This window comes from Argopecten irradians, chromosome 7 (assembly GCF_041381155.1).
Source record: "Argopecten irradians isolate NY chromosome 7, Ai_NY, whole genome shotgun sequence".
In the NCBI taxonomy this organism is placed as follows: Eukaryota; Metazoa; Mollusca; class Bivalvia; order Pectinida; family Pectinidae; genus Argopecten; species Argopecten irradians.
The window spans coordinates 23,476,457-23,493,337 of NC_091140.1; the positions used below are offsets into that span (position 1 = coordinate 23,476,457).

Sequence of the window (16,881 nt, forward strand, 5' to 3'; positions counted from 1 at the left end):
CCCAAATATTGTCCTGTCCTAGCCCTCCATCAATATTTGACGGTTAGGAAACATGACAACCCAGACCAACCACTATTCTCCTTTATGGATGGTTCACCAATATCACGATTGTTTTTCACACAACAGTTGAAGTCATCCTTAAAATGGTCAGGGCTTCATGAACATAATTACAAATCACACAGTTTTCGTATTGGTGCTGCTACGACAGCTGCAATACAAGGCATTGATGAGAGCCAGATACAACTTATGGGTAGATGGAAGTCATGTGCCTTCAAAAAGTATATTAGGATCCCTATGATCAAAATGTAAAGTTAAATGTACACAGTGGCCCTCCAAGTTTCCCATCTTATACAAGTGAACCATGGAGTAATTGGCTTCTGGTTACAACTTGTGCACAAATAAATTCATGTATTAGTGACTTTTGTTACATGAACATTGTATCAAGTGAAGCCGCCAGATATGGGTTTTTTCCCACATGTAATTTAGCAGGTGTAGTGATTTTGTATCTTAGCTAGTAGTATGCGTCATAACCTCAAAGTTATTGGCTTTTGGTTATGTAGTATTACTTATACTATTTTTACTTCTGCCAAAGTTTTAAGTTAAGATTTGTCAACATGTGCAAGAATGTCCCAGTTTCAAACCTTGTGCGGCATGTATAGTTATAGTTCATGGGGTTATTGGCCTCTGATACTGTGTTCTTTGCAATTTTGTATTTTTGATACAACATATATGACATGTAATAGTTTCAGTTCACGGGGTTATTGGCCTCTGATACTGTGTTCTTTGTATTTTTGATACAACTTATATGGCATGTAATAGTTTCAGTTCACGGGGTTATTGGCCTCTGATACTGTATTCTTAGTATTTTTTGTTTTTGTATTTTTGATATAATAAATGTCATATGTCATGATTTTATGCAGTGGTGCCAATTATTGTAATGTTCTTATGTTTTTATCCATGTAGCCATGGGGTTATTGGCCTCTGGTTAAGGTATTTTGTACTATCTTCACATTTTCGTTCAGACCGGTACCATGCTATGGAGTAATTGGCTTCTAGTATGTGCTACTGATTTGTTAAATTCTAGTCATTTTTTTTTTATGCAAGATAAAGTTTGATGTTATCGAAGTGGGTTTTTATTATTATGATTAATTTCGAATGTATCATATTTATGTCAGATATTTCGGATGTGTTCCACTTCTGTAATAATACTATTGTTTCAATAAGTCTATCATGGATGTGGATGGGGGATATAACCATACAGTTTGGACAGTTGTCCTTTCTGTCCGGCTATATTTGGCGTTAATTGATCCCCATCTTTGTATAAGGGATTTTCTTTACTCCATTTTATATATAACAAACAAGTCTTTATAATAAGTAAAGATTATTGATTGTATTTCCGTCATTTATTATAATAATAAATGACATCATTCACTTCTAGAATATGGAGTTGTTGTTGTTCTTCCCATTATACAAACATAGCACATCCATGATCTTTACTGAAGCAGAGCTAAAGTCTTATTTATGTTATGTACATAAATGGTTTTAGCGTCTGTTGAGTAAGTAACTTATATTCAATAATTATCAGTAAATGTACGTGACAAGGGGAGTAACTCTTATTTAAAAAATTGTCCGGATATTATGTGAGTAAGCGCATGCGCATTTAGTTGTTTATGGAACAAAGAAATTCACAACACGAAAATTTTCACAGCGACTTTTGAGAAATTCTACATCAAAAACCACCACCTCCCCTTCCACCTCTAGATCAGTTCATTTTTTGTTTACATGTATTTTTGATTCATGTATTTATGTATTTTTGATTCATTTTATGTTTTTAATTTTGTTATTAGTATTGGAGTAAGGCGTTAATTGATCCCCATCTTTGTATAAGGGATTTTCTTTACTCCATTTTATATATAACAAACAAGTCTTTATAATAAGTAAAGATTATTGATTGTATTTCCGTCATTTATTATAATAATAAATGACATCATTCACTTCTAGAATATGGAGTTGTTGTTGTTCTTCCCATTATACAAACATAGCACATCCATGATCTTTACTGAAGCAGAGCTAAACTATTTTGGTACCAGCTGCAATTACCCTAAACATGTGTATTAATTAATAATATTAATGACAACTACTGCTGACTTTATGCAGATTGAATTGTTACAGCATTGCCTCATTTGATACTTAAACATTGGTTTTCATATTTTTGACATGCATTGGTGTGTAGCATACATTTGGTGTTCTAGCATAGCCAATGGTATATGCTAGAACAGCACATGCATTTTCATATTTATCAATTTTAAGAATATTTTAGCATTTTTTCAGTGAATTCTCACACATACTAAAACCCAGTGTTTCCATGACGTCTTGAATTTTGATTGTGGTGTTAGTACGCCAGAGGCTAATTGCCAATGTTAATATCGGAAAATAACATACATTGGGGTTAGTAGCCACATAAAGGTGCTGTGCAGTGGCAATGTAAATATTCACGCGTGGCAGAAATGTGAGGCTACAATCCATAGCTTCTACACTGTTGCACTAGGATTCAAGTAAAGGTTTTGCGATATTTGGACATCAACATGTTTGTATTCAAAAAGCGTTCCTAATATTTCACATATATAATGAGAACCAATAGTATCAATTACGCTGTATCTTTTTCTCACATGTACATAGACACTAATAGTAAAAAGGCGATTTAATGCAATCTTGAATGGGCGTTCCTTCATTAAAAATAATTTTATGGCTTCGAAATCATATTTAATGGATACAGTGCCATGTATATCATTGTACTTATTCAAAATTATCGATATTGATATTTAACACAATGCTACACATTTGTTACATAAAGTATAAAAGGATAAGCATAAAGTTCTGACAGTATTAAGTCATCAAAATGAAAAATAAATGACCTACAATCTCTCTGGGCATATACAAATACTGCATGAGAGTAGCGAGATCCAGCAATATTTGTTAAGGCTATAACCATTTTGAGGACCGCTCGGTAATTATTAATTTACTGATAAGGATTATCACACATAAATCAAATGATTAGTATTCATTTTGTGTTTTGAATATCCATCATTTCAAAATATCCTAGTGAAGGCACGCCCCCTTAACAGGACCTGGTAACAGTGTGACGTTAAGGATACCGTTATTGCTTTTTATTTTCGGTTCAATCTATTGATTCCAAACCCTTTATTAGAGATTGTAATTTCAAAGTATGGAAAGTAAGCGGAAAATGTTCACTTATTTTGAGGAGTGGGAATAAAAATAATAATAAAACAACAAAAACATTATATAAATATTGATTGTTTGTAGGTGAATAAGAGGAATTGTTAAACCTGGGAAAGGTGATATTCCCCGAGGTCGAAGGTCGAGGGAAATATCACCTTTCAATGGTTAAACAGTTTTGAAGTAAGGGCAGTGCAATGAATAATTAAACAAACAAACAAACAACAAATCAAGAAAATATCCATCCACGTTTCCTCAGAAGGTGTTGGTAGTACATGTACTTCTGTAACACTTCTTCACAATATAATCTTCGAACATACGGTTACTTTCAACATCTGTAAAATATCTTTCCTAATCCTACCATACTGTTGTCTGCCATGTATGATTGGGTTATTGCCCGATGATCGGCAATGATTTTTGATTGGTCAAAAATGTTGAATAGACAGGGAATTCCATGTGTCTATTTATAACCAGATTACCGGATTTGCAATGTCAGCCTCAGAACAGGTGTTCATTGGTCTCAGGTTGATATTGCATTTTGTCAAGACCTGTCCGAGCGGTCTAGACCAATCAGATAACCGCAAAACTCACAGTCATATAAAAAAACCTAAAGTCGTGTATCATTTCATCACATTTATTGCAGTATTTAAGACTTAAGGCGACATTATTTCACTGACAAAGTTTTTTTCTGTGTCTTATTGTACCCGCCATAGTTAGCTTTTCTGTTTCCTATGGCTGTTCTGTAGTCACACTACTGTCTCCATCTTTATGTTGACAATGGCAAGCCGCCTCTGGTATCATGGCGACAAAGTGTTGTCCATTTGTCGGTGGTTCAAAGAGAATTGCGGCTTTATTAAAAGAGGACTTCATTTTTAAATTATCCATCGGGTATCCTGTGAAAACATAAACAATTAAACAAATTAAACATTAGTACAGTCATTTTAGAAGAAACCTGTTTACATGCAATGCTATATAGACATTTTAGGAACAATTAGTATACATTTAATCATGCATAGTTATCATTGTGTTTAAGACCCACTTTCGTTTTTGTCACTGAAAATTTCCAGTTCATGTTGGAGTTTCCAGGTTTAGAAGATAACACAGGTGTAGTTAGATAGGTTATATAAATAGGTTCTAAAAATAACTCAGACAACAAAAAATATCGATTACGTCATTTACATACCCGATGAAAGTATGCATAAAGTTATGGAAATTACTAAACCAAATATGCATATCTTAAAAAGAGTCAATCGATTTCTTTGTTTTTATTAGTATCACAAATCGAGATAATATACGTCTCCTATGTAAAGATACATGTAATAAACAGAAGAACATGATTACAGCGGTTATATTCTTATCTTTACATAAGGGCCCAAAGGATTATACACTCAAAAAATCCAAAAATTATGGGAAGCGATCACCGGTCGTCAAACTAAATCAAATTGTATTACCAGACTATTCCTAAAATGGAATATATAGGCAAGGAAATATCTTGGTACAAATTCTGACAAACACTCTTCAACTACTACAAATAAGACTTTCTTCTGTTTGTAAATTATGACAATATCTGTGCGTGTGTGGCAGACATACAAAATATAGTTAATGTTTTATTAAAAATGTTCTATAAATAACCTATAGACAGCCGAGACATGACGTAATTCACCTAACTGATCGGGGTATGTAGAGTTGACAGGTCAATCAAAGATCTCTGTTGAAATTTGTGAAATGAAAATCACCCACAGTCCAATATACTGAAAGCACCTGGTGAAAACTGTTCAGCGTTTTAGAATTAGAACCACAGTGAGCACGCTGAACCTCTGTCCTGGAACACATATATATAGATAGAGAAATGGTGGATATCTGCATAAGTGGTATAAACAAATTCTAAATTTATATCTACACAGACTTATCATATTTGTATGTATTCGGATGCAATCAACACACAAAGAATTAAAAAAGAAAATAATGCTCACAAATGTATGTGAGAAGCCAATGTTTTGATATCACCCTAAAGACCTAGTGCGTAGCCTGAGCTCGTTTTTAAAGACTCCGCCAGGCGGCTTACACACTATAGAGCGAACCACAGGAACTTATTTTTATATTAGAATTAGAGTTATTTTTCCTTTAACTTGAAAAATACTATTTGATGTGCCTAGCTGTTAAATGAAAAGCGATTGCCATTTAACATCACCAGGATGAACGAACTTTTGGGCAGTGGAGTTCATAAGCGCAATATCAACCTGTGGCAGCGACGTTACTGTGTTGAATAGTAAATCTTTAAAAACAAGTGTGGTATCATGGAGTCGATATGCTAAATACTGTATTTGTCAATCGTAATAATAGACAATCAGAGTGTATCATATGTTTGACTTATTACTGACTGACTTGTTAACTGATTTACGTTATTAAGTACAGCTCATCTGTTTGTTATAATTCATAAAATGTAATGGCCGACATGTGGTATCATGGAGTCGATATGCTAAATACTGTATTTGTCAATCGTAATAGTAGACAATCAGAGTGTATCATATGTTTGACTTATTACTGACTGACTTGTTAACTGATTTACGTTATTAAGTACAGCTCATCTGTTTGTTATAATTCATAAAATGTAATGGCCGACATGCAACGTTACTAAATGGTTAACGTTTGGTCCACATTTGATTTCTATTATTTTCTCGTCACATATAGCTATATGAAATTTATCAATGGTATCGAGAATTTTTATTATGAAGTGTTTGGCATAGGAGTCGGACAACTGACGACTAAAAAAAATAAACCATTATAGGCCAATTATACCACAAACCGGGAGACATTAAACTTTCTATTTCTAATGCATTTTGTGGAATCTCTTGATGAAAGGTCAAAAGTGAAAAAAAAGAACTGTTTAAAATATGCAGATTTTATTATTATGATTTCTTAAATAGATACTACAACATACTCTATTCTGTTGTTAAAGAAAACTAATTACTTGTAACATATATATCGTGTCTGATTTCGTCCATGTCGCTATGTGGGAATGTCAATCCAGTATATTTTCTCAAGAATTGTTCGAGTTAAAATGCTATTTCAAACTTATGAAGATATAGTGTCATGTCGATTTTTTAAGTAATGAAGTCAACTTCATTGTGACGCTATATGATGGCAGATATATGCAACATATAAAGACAGTGGCGTTAACGTTGAAATGCAGCTGGAAATGCGTTTACCATGCTGCCAATGGATGGAATCACTGTATACACAAGTTCTTATATAAACATTTCTTTAAAGTTCACATACTGATACCCAATACTTTATAATCATATCGAAATCTTTTACATGATTTGTGCATTGCACTACCATCATATGCATCTAAATTTAAAGTCCAGTTCAAACTGTTTAATATATATTAATGAAATCTGTAATAACGCAGACTTACCAGTAAGTGCCATAGGATACTGTATTATGGTATATCTATTCTAATTTGTATCAAATTAATACGGTTAAAGTATGAATGAGATTTCGAAGTAATACTGTGATGAGATATCAATGTACAATGTACCTTTGTACGCTCACTCAAAAAATACTAACAATGGTTCTTAGACAGGCTTTCTCGTTTTTAAGAATGCACATATAATCACATGTTTTATGTTTGATTGTAAATATCAATTCAACTGTTGAATTCATGGAATTATTATAAAGTGACGATCATGTATCATATGATACATGTTTGGATACATCAAAGAATATAAAGAGTTTTCCAAAATAAATAAAAGGATACTGGCATCTTTATCATGGGCTATTATGTATTGAAAAATTAAAAACAGATAAATAAAATATTGTTCATTTTCATTAATAACTATAATATGTATAGTATAGGGAATTTCTAAGTTAAAAGTAATGTTTAAAGCTATTGCTTTTTATACTTGCTTTCGACAAATAAATGAAATGTTGAAGAAAAAACAGACCCCTTGACACTGAGTGACAATAATTGACCTTCTAATTTTAAGTCGTCTGAATTAATAAAATATGTCGAATTTTGAAACATAATTCCATAAGATTACTCATCAATGTATTATGACAAATCTGACTAAAACAATATAAATTATAATACAATACTTTTTATAGAACTGCGGTGCTCTAACTCTGATATGATGAAAAATATATACGCATGTTTTTATCAATAGATGAATTCCGAAATAATTGTGCAATTCAACAACCACATTGCAAAATCCTTGATTTCTATCCTATGATATGAATTCTGTAGCAAAAATGTATTTTTAAATGTATCATTTATATAAGTATATATTTTTAAATATTTCACAGTATTCAAGTAATGGAAGTTGTTTCATATATGTGACAACTATTTTCAAAGTGCACTGAAATGTACCATTTTAACGCAAAATGATTTAAGAAAATATTTTTCAAAGTACGCCATATTTAGTACACTCGGAAAAATCTCATATGAAATAATCACACTATTAAAATACTTTATATCTGAAACCTTAAAATAATTCTCAACTCTATAACCATGATTTAAATTCCTTACATAAGTTTCTTCATTTGATCTCGTATCTGCACTTCGAGGCAGTTCCCAATGACCTAATACAGTTACCTAAAAGCTAATCTGAAACCTGCTAATTATCTTCATCTAAACCAGTGATCTAAAATTCTATATTTTTTTCAAGGTGTACATACCTATATAAGATTCTACTCTTAAAACCCTGATCGGAACACTTATAAGCCCCTACATTTCAACACCTGATATGTACACCCTTATATTCTTCTTTACATCTGAACCTGTGATCAAATACCCTTCTGCAATTTATAACTCTGAACTGGAACTCTTATGCAAGTTCTCGTATGTAACTTTTCTACATTCTTCTTAGCACTGATCATAAAATAAATAAAATGATAAAATCATAAAATGATCATACTAATACCATTCCTCATTCTAATATATCAGAGTTACTTCCCTTCGTCAGTACTTACGGAGTGAAACGAAAGGAAGTACTTCTAATACATCAGTATACAGTATCAGTATGCTGTTTCATGCCTTTTCAGTCTACTAGTTGGGGAGGAGAAATAGGTTCCCATGTACCCCTCTGGCAGTTTTTCGAAACATGGTTTTTTAGGACCAGTATGATGTCTAGTTTCATTTTATGCTTGTTGCCATTGACAACTAATGTCCCATGGGGGTCATATGGCGGCCATCTTGGATTTCAGGTATCAAAAATGGCCAAAATGACACATTCGTATATATGCGCATAGATAGAGAACCAGACAACATTCAGAGGCAAATAAACACATTTTTTGATATGATTGAAACGTGCTGAACACGATTAAATCATAATAATGACGTTACGTCTTCTCATTTTTCTGCAATGTCGGGAAAACAGTGAAATTTTCAGCTTTTTTTCCCTAAAAAATCGATAAATGTCATAATTTTTATCACAAGTAAAAAAAAATTGATGGACAAATCACCTTGTAACAGTCCTTTCGAATTGAACCAAACACTTGTGTAAACATATGTGTACTATAAAAAGATAGATCGCATCAATGATGTCGGAAAAAGAGAGCCCCCCATAAAAAATTATCAAAAAATGGCCAAAATGACACATTCGTATATACGCGCATAAATAGAGAACCAGACAACATTCAGAGGCAAATAAACACATTTTTTGATATGATTGAAACGTGCTGAACACGATTAAATCATAAAACTGACGTTACGTCTTCTCATTTTTGTGAAATGACGGGAAAACAATGAAATGTTCAGCTTTTTCCCCTAAAATATCGATAAATGTCATAATTTACATCACAAGTAAAACAATTGATGGACAAAACACCCTGTACCAGTCATTTCGGATTGCACTTACCCTTGTGTAAACATATGTGTATTTTAAAACGATTTTATGTTTTTTAGCAGAAGAATCGTGGACATCCCCCCTCCCAACACTACTCATAGAGAAAAAAAATGTCATACTTATTATTAAATAAATTACATATTTCGTGATTTATGATTCAGACAGTTCCAAACTACAATTACATTTTTTTTTAACAGCCAGGGTCATGTAAGGATGTGCCAGGTTTATTGGTGGAGCAAAGGGAAATCCATCGGTTTTCCTGTGACAACATACAGCATTTATATATTTATTACAGTTTATGCAGGTTTACTTAATTAAATGTAGAATATAGGTAATTCTGTTTATCTAGAAATTTCAATGTATTGCAGGAATAGTAGGTAATAGTTTTTTTGTATTCAAGTATGTCACTTCTTAGGTGTACCTGAACATACTTTAGTTGATATGCATTCGTCATAACCTTAGATATTACTGTTGAATCGTTGATTGTTTTTGTGGTGTTTGTAAATTTTGGCAAAATATGTAGAAAATGTACATTTTTTGTTTCAAGTCCACAAAATTAAGTACATATTTTTGTCAAAGCATTTTGACGGCTTTAGATTACATGACGCAAATCTAACATGTAGGAATGCATTTCAAATACACAAAACATGAAACGTGATTAATTTTGAGAACAAATGTTTAACTACTGTCTTTGGGGCAAAACATGTAGATTTGTGGAAATGCACTTTAAATATTTATTTTCTTACATTATTCACGCTATGTTCAGATGACATTATAAAATTGAATATGTACATTGGTATCAATTGGGATGTCCCATATACGCCATATTTACATGTTATAATCTACAGTCGTCATTTTCCTGATAAGGTAAAAAGGGACTCGATGTGTATGCCTTTGTAAAGTCGAAACCGGTCAAAGCAGCGCGCTCCTACCACATGCTGTAGTAAATGTGACAGACATATGTACTGAACCCTGTGGACTGACAACACAAAAACGTACAATATTTTTCATGTTTTGCCAAAATTTACAAAGAACACAACAATTTTCGAGTCAAAAGTGATGTTTAAGGTTTAGACGAATGCATAAACATTTTATATCAACTAAGTTATGTTCAAGTACACCTAAGAAAGGATATACAGGCCTACAGAATATCACTAGTTTAAACAGGGCCCCAAACTCTTAACATTAGCACACTCATTTGTAAGGGTTCTTTGAACAATTTATACACATTTTATCATGCGTATTTATTATTGATATTTGAAACCCACTTTCGTTTTGTTTGCTGAGAATTTCCAGTTCATGTTGGAGTTTCCAGGTTTACAAAAGAACATATGTGTGGTTAGAAAGGTTCTATAAATAACTCAGACAACAAAAGATATCGACTACGTCATATACATACCCGATGAAGGTGTGCAGAGTTGTCCGACTAGTTACTGACTCACATTTCACTTGATAAAACAAATACAAATAAAAATCCAAGTTGTTTTTGTCAAAACGAATAGCAAATTACTATAAAGAAATGAAAATGATCGCTTTAAAATGATCTAAATCAGAAAAAATTCTGTATATATTTATAGTGAATCATTAAACCAAACTCAGATCTCGGAAAGAATCGATTTACTTCTTTGTGTATTAATAATATCACAAATTGAGGTCAAAAAGTCTTTTTTTCTGATGATTAACTTGTTTTTCTAATACAGATTTTTGGAAGTTGGAATCATACCAAAGTTAATAATGGAATAAAAAAAGGTAGTGTGCCTGACTGTGAGCTATTGTGATCAAAGAGAGTTATTTCATGTAAATTGTGATTTTACCGGAATTTCACTATTTTAAACATTTGTCTTAATCTGTTGTCTGATAAGTATGAATATACGCAAACTTGACAAAGCCAATGTTTTCATTAAGAAAATAATGATATCACACAGTCAACTCTTAATTATTCTCAGAACATACACACCAGATACATGGGAGGCCGTCCTTACATGACCCTTGCTGTTACTAGGACGTAAATTAATGAAAAAAACCAAACAAACAATTTTCTTAAAACAGTCGTATATGTTACCCCTACCCCCTAAAATTTGAATATAAACATACCTCAATTTTTCCGATTTTTGATTCAACGCTACACAGAAAAAGTTCTGATGACTAACTTTTTCTTAATTTTTGCAGTTTAAAAGAAAAATTGTTGCTGTTTCTAAAACCATCATAAAATTAGGGGGTCAGTGATTTTGATTTTTAATTCTGTTACAAAATTTGTTATTTTCCTGCATTTCTTGCTTAAATCTTAAATCACATTATATTTATCAAATTGTAAAAATTAAAATTCAATAGGTTATATTTACATTTTCACTGCAGTCCACTATGTAATCTTACCAAGCGCAGTTGGCAGTCATATATGAACTTCAATTGCTTGTCATGACGTCATTATCATTGTGACGTCACAATTGTCGTGCCAGCGATCACGGAAAACGGCTGATCAAATGACTATTCCATCCTTGACGATAACGAACGATTTATTTATTATAGATGCAAAATCCCTTCGTATGTCAACATGAAATTATAACCAAATGTAAATATAAGCATTGGACGTCTTTCAGTTTGCATTCAGAGCAAAAATGAATACCAACTGCACAGAAGCAAATCTCAGATTTAAAGCATAAATTAATTTGATATAGCTAAAATATCGCACTGTCGAGTTTTGAAGTAAAAAGGTGAAATTTCACCTTTCTGCAAAGTGTAAGAAATGCACCTTCTCAAAATGGCCGCCAAATTAGTAATTTCTTAAAATTGGTGTATATTTTTTACAAGCAATAGAAATCTATCTTTTTTATATTTTCTTTGTTGCAACCTGCTACAAATTGGGACAATTGGTTTTTGAAAATCACAAAAAACTCTATCTGACGTTAAAATGAGACTGAAACCTCACAAGAGCAAATCCTTAATGGCAATATTCGTCTTTTGACTTATTTCGACATTTCGATGTGTGATTGTCACTGTATAGTGTGTAATGCCAGTATAATACAAATGGAAGCACTTAGAGGTTTACAAATTAGACATGCATAATATATAAGATTGAGAATCGGTAATTAGAAACTATATTTTTATAGTTCACAATTGTAATTTATTTTCAGACCTCTAAGATACCGCCATTATGATTTTTCTCCGGGTGTTCTAGATATCCCTATACTGTACACAGGCAATATGTCCTGAAATTGACATCAAAACTTTTTGAATATCTACTTAGATCTACAAGAATATTAAGGTACCTTTTTCGTTTATAAACTTCGGAACAACCGCATGTACGGACTTTTTCAAAGTTCGTCTGAAAACAATGAATATAAAAAACGAACAACTAGGATACTGTAGCTAGGCCACTGTACAGCAAATCTACTGTAGGTCCAATTAGTCATAAAAAAACTAGACCTATTGCTGCATAATGAAGCATTATGATTCAAGATTTGTACTGCTGTCTGCAGGAGGCCTGTTGGACAATGAGTAGACATGTTTTTACAGTGAGTAACTTGTACTATACCTGTACAAATCAAAACATGTATTTGTATTATCCATTAAACGAACTTTGCTCATAACGAAGTGATTCTGCTGGTTCCCAGGGGTTCATTATAACCGTGTTTAACTTGAACTCATTAGCCGTATTTTCCATTACGAGTGTGTATGTAAGCTTAAATGTAAAGGTTTTACATGATTGAGTGTACTATGTTTATGTAAAGCCAGTTAGAGGGCTGTTTTACAGTGAGTATTGAAATGGATGAAGGTTCAAAGGATTCTGATATAGCATTAATCCGAGATACCCTAGCCCTGACACCAGACTTAGACATTTGACATCTACATCATGTATCTGTTATAATCTCCAAGGATTTATAAGCGTCATGTGCGTCCTTGTATTGTCTAAACTGTTAAGTCTGCTGTCGGGGTCAGAGCATCACAGACTAGGGGTAACCTTATAATCATCCTCGAAACTGCAGGGGTTACTATCAATAACTGTCACAGTCATGTTATATCAAACCCTGTACTATATATCTCTTAGTAAAACTTGAGGCAACATCCACTGTTTTTAATAATATATATGGTTCATATTCAACAGTTTACACTATTGATTTGGTGCTTGAGAAGTTCTGAACAGGAGACTTTGCAGAGGCGACTATAATGTACATGTGTCCTGCGTTAGTAAACAGGACAATATGAATACTAGGAAGCCAGAAGGTAATGTATGTTCATGTAATATTTATATAAGATGTGGAATTTATTGAAGGGGGTGATAAACATATTGTAAAATCATATTGAAAATTATAAATAACAAGTGATATTTATTTATAATTGTCTTACACAAACATTCAGTACTTAAAATAAACCTGAAAAACTACTTCAGTTAAGAATCTAGCATACAGGTACCTGTTACATGCAGCTAAGTTTTACCCTACATTTTCACATCCTTTTTACAGGTTCAAAGAAATGCAGTTCGAAAACATTTATAATTTGATTTGCTGAAGAATCAATATCCCGTGTGCAATTTAAAACAATACCTAGCTTGGTGTTATAAAAATTGTGATAGCGATGACTGTGTTCCTTTGGCTTGAATGATATAAAAATGTTAGTCCAGCCTCCTAACAATATACTACATATACATACAGAGTGCACTGTAATATTTTAATAGTGAGTGGTATAAGTGTTATTTGAATGTACCATCACAGAATGATTTTAGTAAATGATATTGAAGTACATGTAATGTTTATTAATAAATTTGACGCTAGCTTAATGCTATATTTCTTTTAATTATTCTGCATGCATCCGCCATTGTGTTAGACAGCACTAGTGTATTCATATCATATCATAGACTGTATCGATACATATAATCGATTAATGTAAACAATCTACAGAGAAAACCAACAGGAATACCACCTGAATCACATATGAAGATTTTGACGTGAATTCACATGAAGATTTTTTTCTGGTCAATATCAGTAGAAAATCAGGCCAATTTCAGGTAAAATTCAGAAAATTCAGGTCAATTTCACCTGATATTGACATGGAAATTTCAAGTACATATCATATGAATTTCAGTTCAATTTCAGGTCAATTTACTGCAATGACTTTTTTGGTCTCTGCAGGCAAATTTGTCCTGAAAATGTCACCTGAATTTGACCTGAATTTACCTGAAGACATATTGCATGTGTATATTTCGTCAAGTGTGATTTGTGTGAATGTCTGTAATTAGCTCGTGCCAAATAGACGGAAATGTTACGTATCTGATATAAGGCATCAACTTTTAATTGATCATCCACACGTGCCGTTTGATAGGCGATGGGATAATATTTCTCAGCTTTGGGTGCATTCTATGTAAGTTCTTGCGTAACGTCCTAAATCTTAGCCCTGATCTAAAAGCCTGATATATTTCCCCATTCTTGTTTATCCGAGTTACTTCCCTTGGTCAATACTTACGGTGTGAAACGAAGGGAAGTACCTCTAACACATCAGAATTATATATCAGTCTATCTGAAAAAATGACCTGAAACACAAATACTATTTTTTCATTTGCACTCATGATCAAACTTTACACACTTTAGTACTGTGTTAAAATGGATTTTGGTTTTGTATTAGCTGTAATTACCCAAAACATGTTTAATATTGACGATATTTACTGATGATCTTATTCAGATATTCAGATGGAATTGTTACACCCTTAATCCATTTGATATATATATATATATGTTATCAAATATGCTTAAAAATAGAATTGCAATCCAGCAATTTTACTTGTTTATTGGTTTCCGTTCGAGATTTTCGTTTTCGTTTTAAATTCAAAGTACCAAATATACCAAAAGCACTGAAATAATGTCTTTTCTGAATATATATAGTTTATTTCTTTAGAAATGATATAACACTTACAGTCCCTTTTTCGTAAGCAACATCATGCCCTGTATATTTCTTAGGTCTCAATAACAAACTGAAATCATTCATGCATGACAGAAATTAGAAGCTGAAAATGCAACTTTTACATAATTATTGTTTCTCGAAATTCACCAAACGTTTAACAGTATTTCTACATTAAAATTCATGAATCTTTAAATTACCCCTATTTGCCAGACATATAACAAGAACCAACAATATGTTTACGTTATATTTCTATGTCGCTTTATCCGTTAACTCTTCTATTACTAATGGTAACTTTGAAGCTAATAGCAAAACGATTGTCTTAAATCAAGGATATCTTGATGGGGGCATTTCTTCGTTTAAAATGGTTCAATTGGTTCAAATTTTATCCAGAACAATTAATAACGCGATCTTAATATAAATGCTACATTTGTTACACTTGGATAAGCATGAGCTTCTGACAGTATTAAGTCACTAAAATTCATAATTTTGACCTGAAATCTCACTGGGCACATACGGGTAGCGAGAACCAGCAATATGTATTAGGTGCAAAACAATATAATTCTCCCTACTTAATGTACATAGATGACAGCAAGGATGGAGACCCTCATTCAGTAATACGTGTTAACGATATAAACATGACTCGGATAGCTCGGTAAGTATTACAGCACTGATAACCATTAAGCCTCATATATGCAAACTTTTAATGTCGTTTTTATGTTTTCAATTTTAACCATTCCTAAATATCCATACAATCCATTTTCTCAAACCTCTTTGTCGGAATTTTTTATTGGTAGTCAGCGGAAACTGTTTACTTATTTTGAGTGAGAATTGCGATAAAAATATGAAAAAAACTGAAGTCGCTCATCATATGTTTTCATTACATTTATTTCAGTGATTAAGACTTTAACATTATTTAACATTAAAGGCGTTATTGTTTCACCGACACAGTTTTGTTCCTGTCTTATTGTACAAGCGATGAATATTTTTTGTTTCTCTGGGTGGTCTGTAGTCACACTTTCTATCGTTATATTTACAATAGCGAGCCTCCTCTAGACATGGCGTCATTCATGGACCTACCTGGTCAGGTAATGTAGAGTTGATAAGCCTTAAAAAATCTCCTAGTCCGAGTTTCCCGGTGAAATTTGTGAGAAATGAAAATCACTCATAGTCCAATATGCTGAAAACACTTGGTGAGAACTGTTCAACGTTTTTGCAAAGATCCATGGTAAGCAGGCTAAACGTCTGTTCTGGAACACAGATATAGAACTGGTTCATATCTGGCTAAGTGGTATCGACATGTTTTAAATATCAACACTGACTTGGAATATATGTATGTGTCTCGATGTAATCAGTACATACAGAATTTTTAAACATAGCTTAGAATAAAAAATGAAGTAAAAAAGGTAAAACAAATACCCGTCTCTGATTCATATTGTTCATTATGACATGTGCAGGAGGCTAATATTTATAATTTAACCTCTTGTACATGTCATAATGAACAATAAGGAACGTTTTGTTTATTTAACAGCAAATATGTACCGAATAAAATGATCAGTACCTGCAGATGGCTGCATTGGCTTGCCTTTTGGAAGGATAATTCCTGTGGTTGGCCCACGAGGATACGCCACTGACGGAGCGAAACCCATCTGAAGATGGGTTAAATTGAAAAAGATGACTGAACTGATCATGACTTACCGTGCCTTATATACCCAAATCGTTCGGGACTCCTCGGATATTTAACAACGTGCCTTATATATCTAACTCGTTCGGAATACCTCGGACACTTTACATCGTGCATTATAATATATACCCGTAAACTATTCCTTTAGTATTAAGCAACGTTATGCGATTTGTTTGACAATAGAAAGATCAACATGTGCCAGTAATTTCAGGTGCACGTACATGG

General features: G+C 32.7%; 1 long non-coding RNA gene across 1 annotated transcript; it reads right to left on the reverse strand.

Annotated features, from left to right (window-relative positions):
* Positions 1 to 3,855: 3,855 nt before the first annotated feature.
* Positions 3,856 to 16,666, reverse strand: LOC138327902 (uncharacterized). Its single transcript, XR_011209125.1, has 3 exons — positions 16,534 to 16,666; positions 16,053 to 16,222; positions 3,856 to 4,130 (listed from the first exon to the last, which is right to left on the reverse strand). It is a non-coding gene; the product is annotated as an uncharacterized lncRNA (long non-coding RNA).
* Between the last annotated feature and the right edge of the window lie 215 nt (positions 16,667 to 16,881).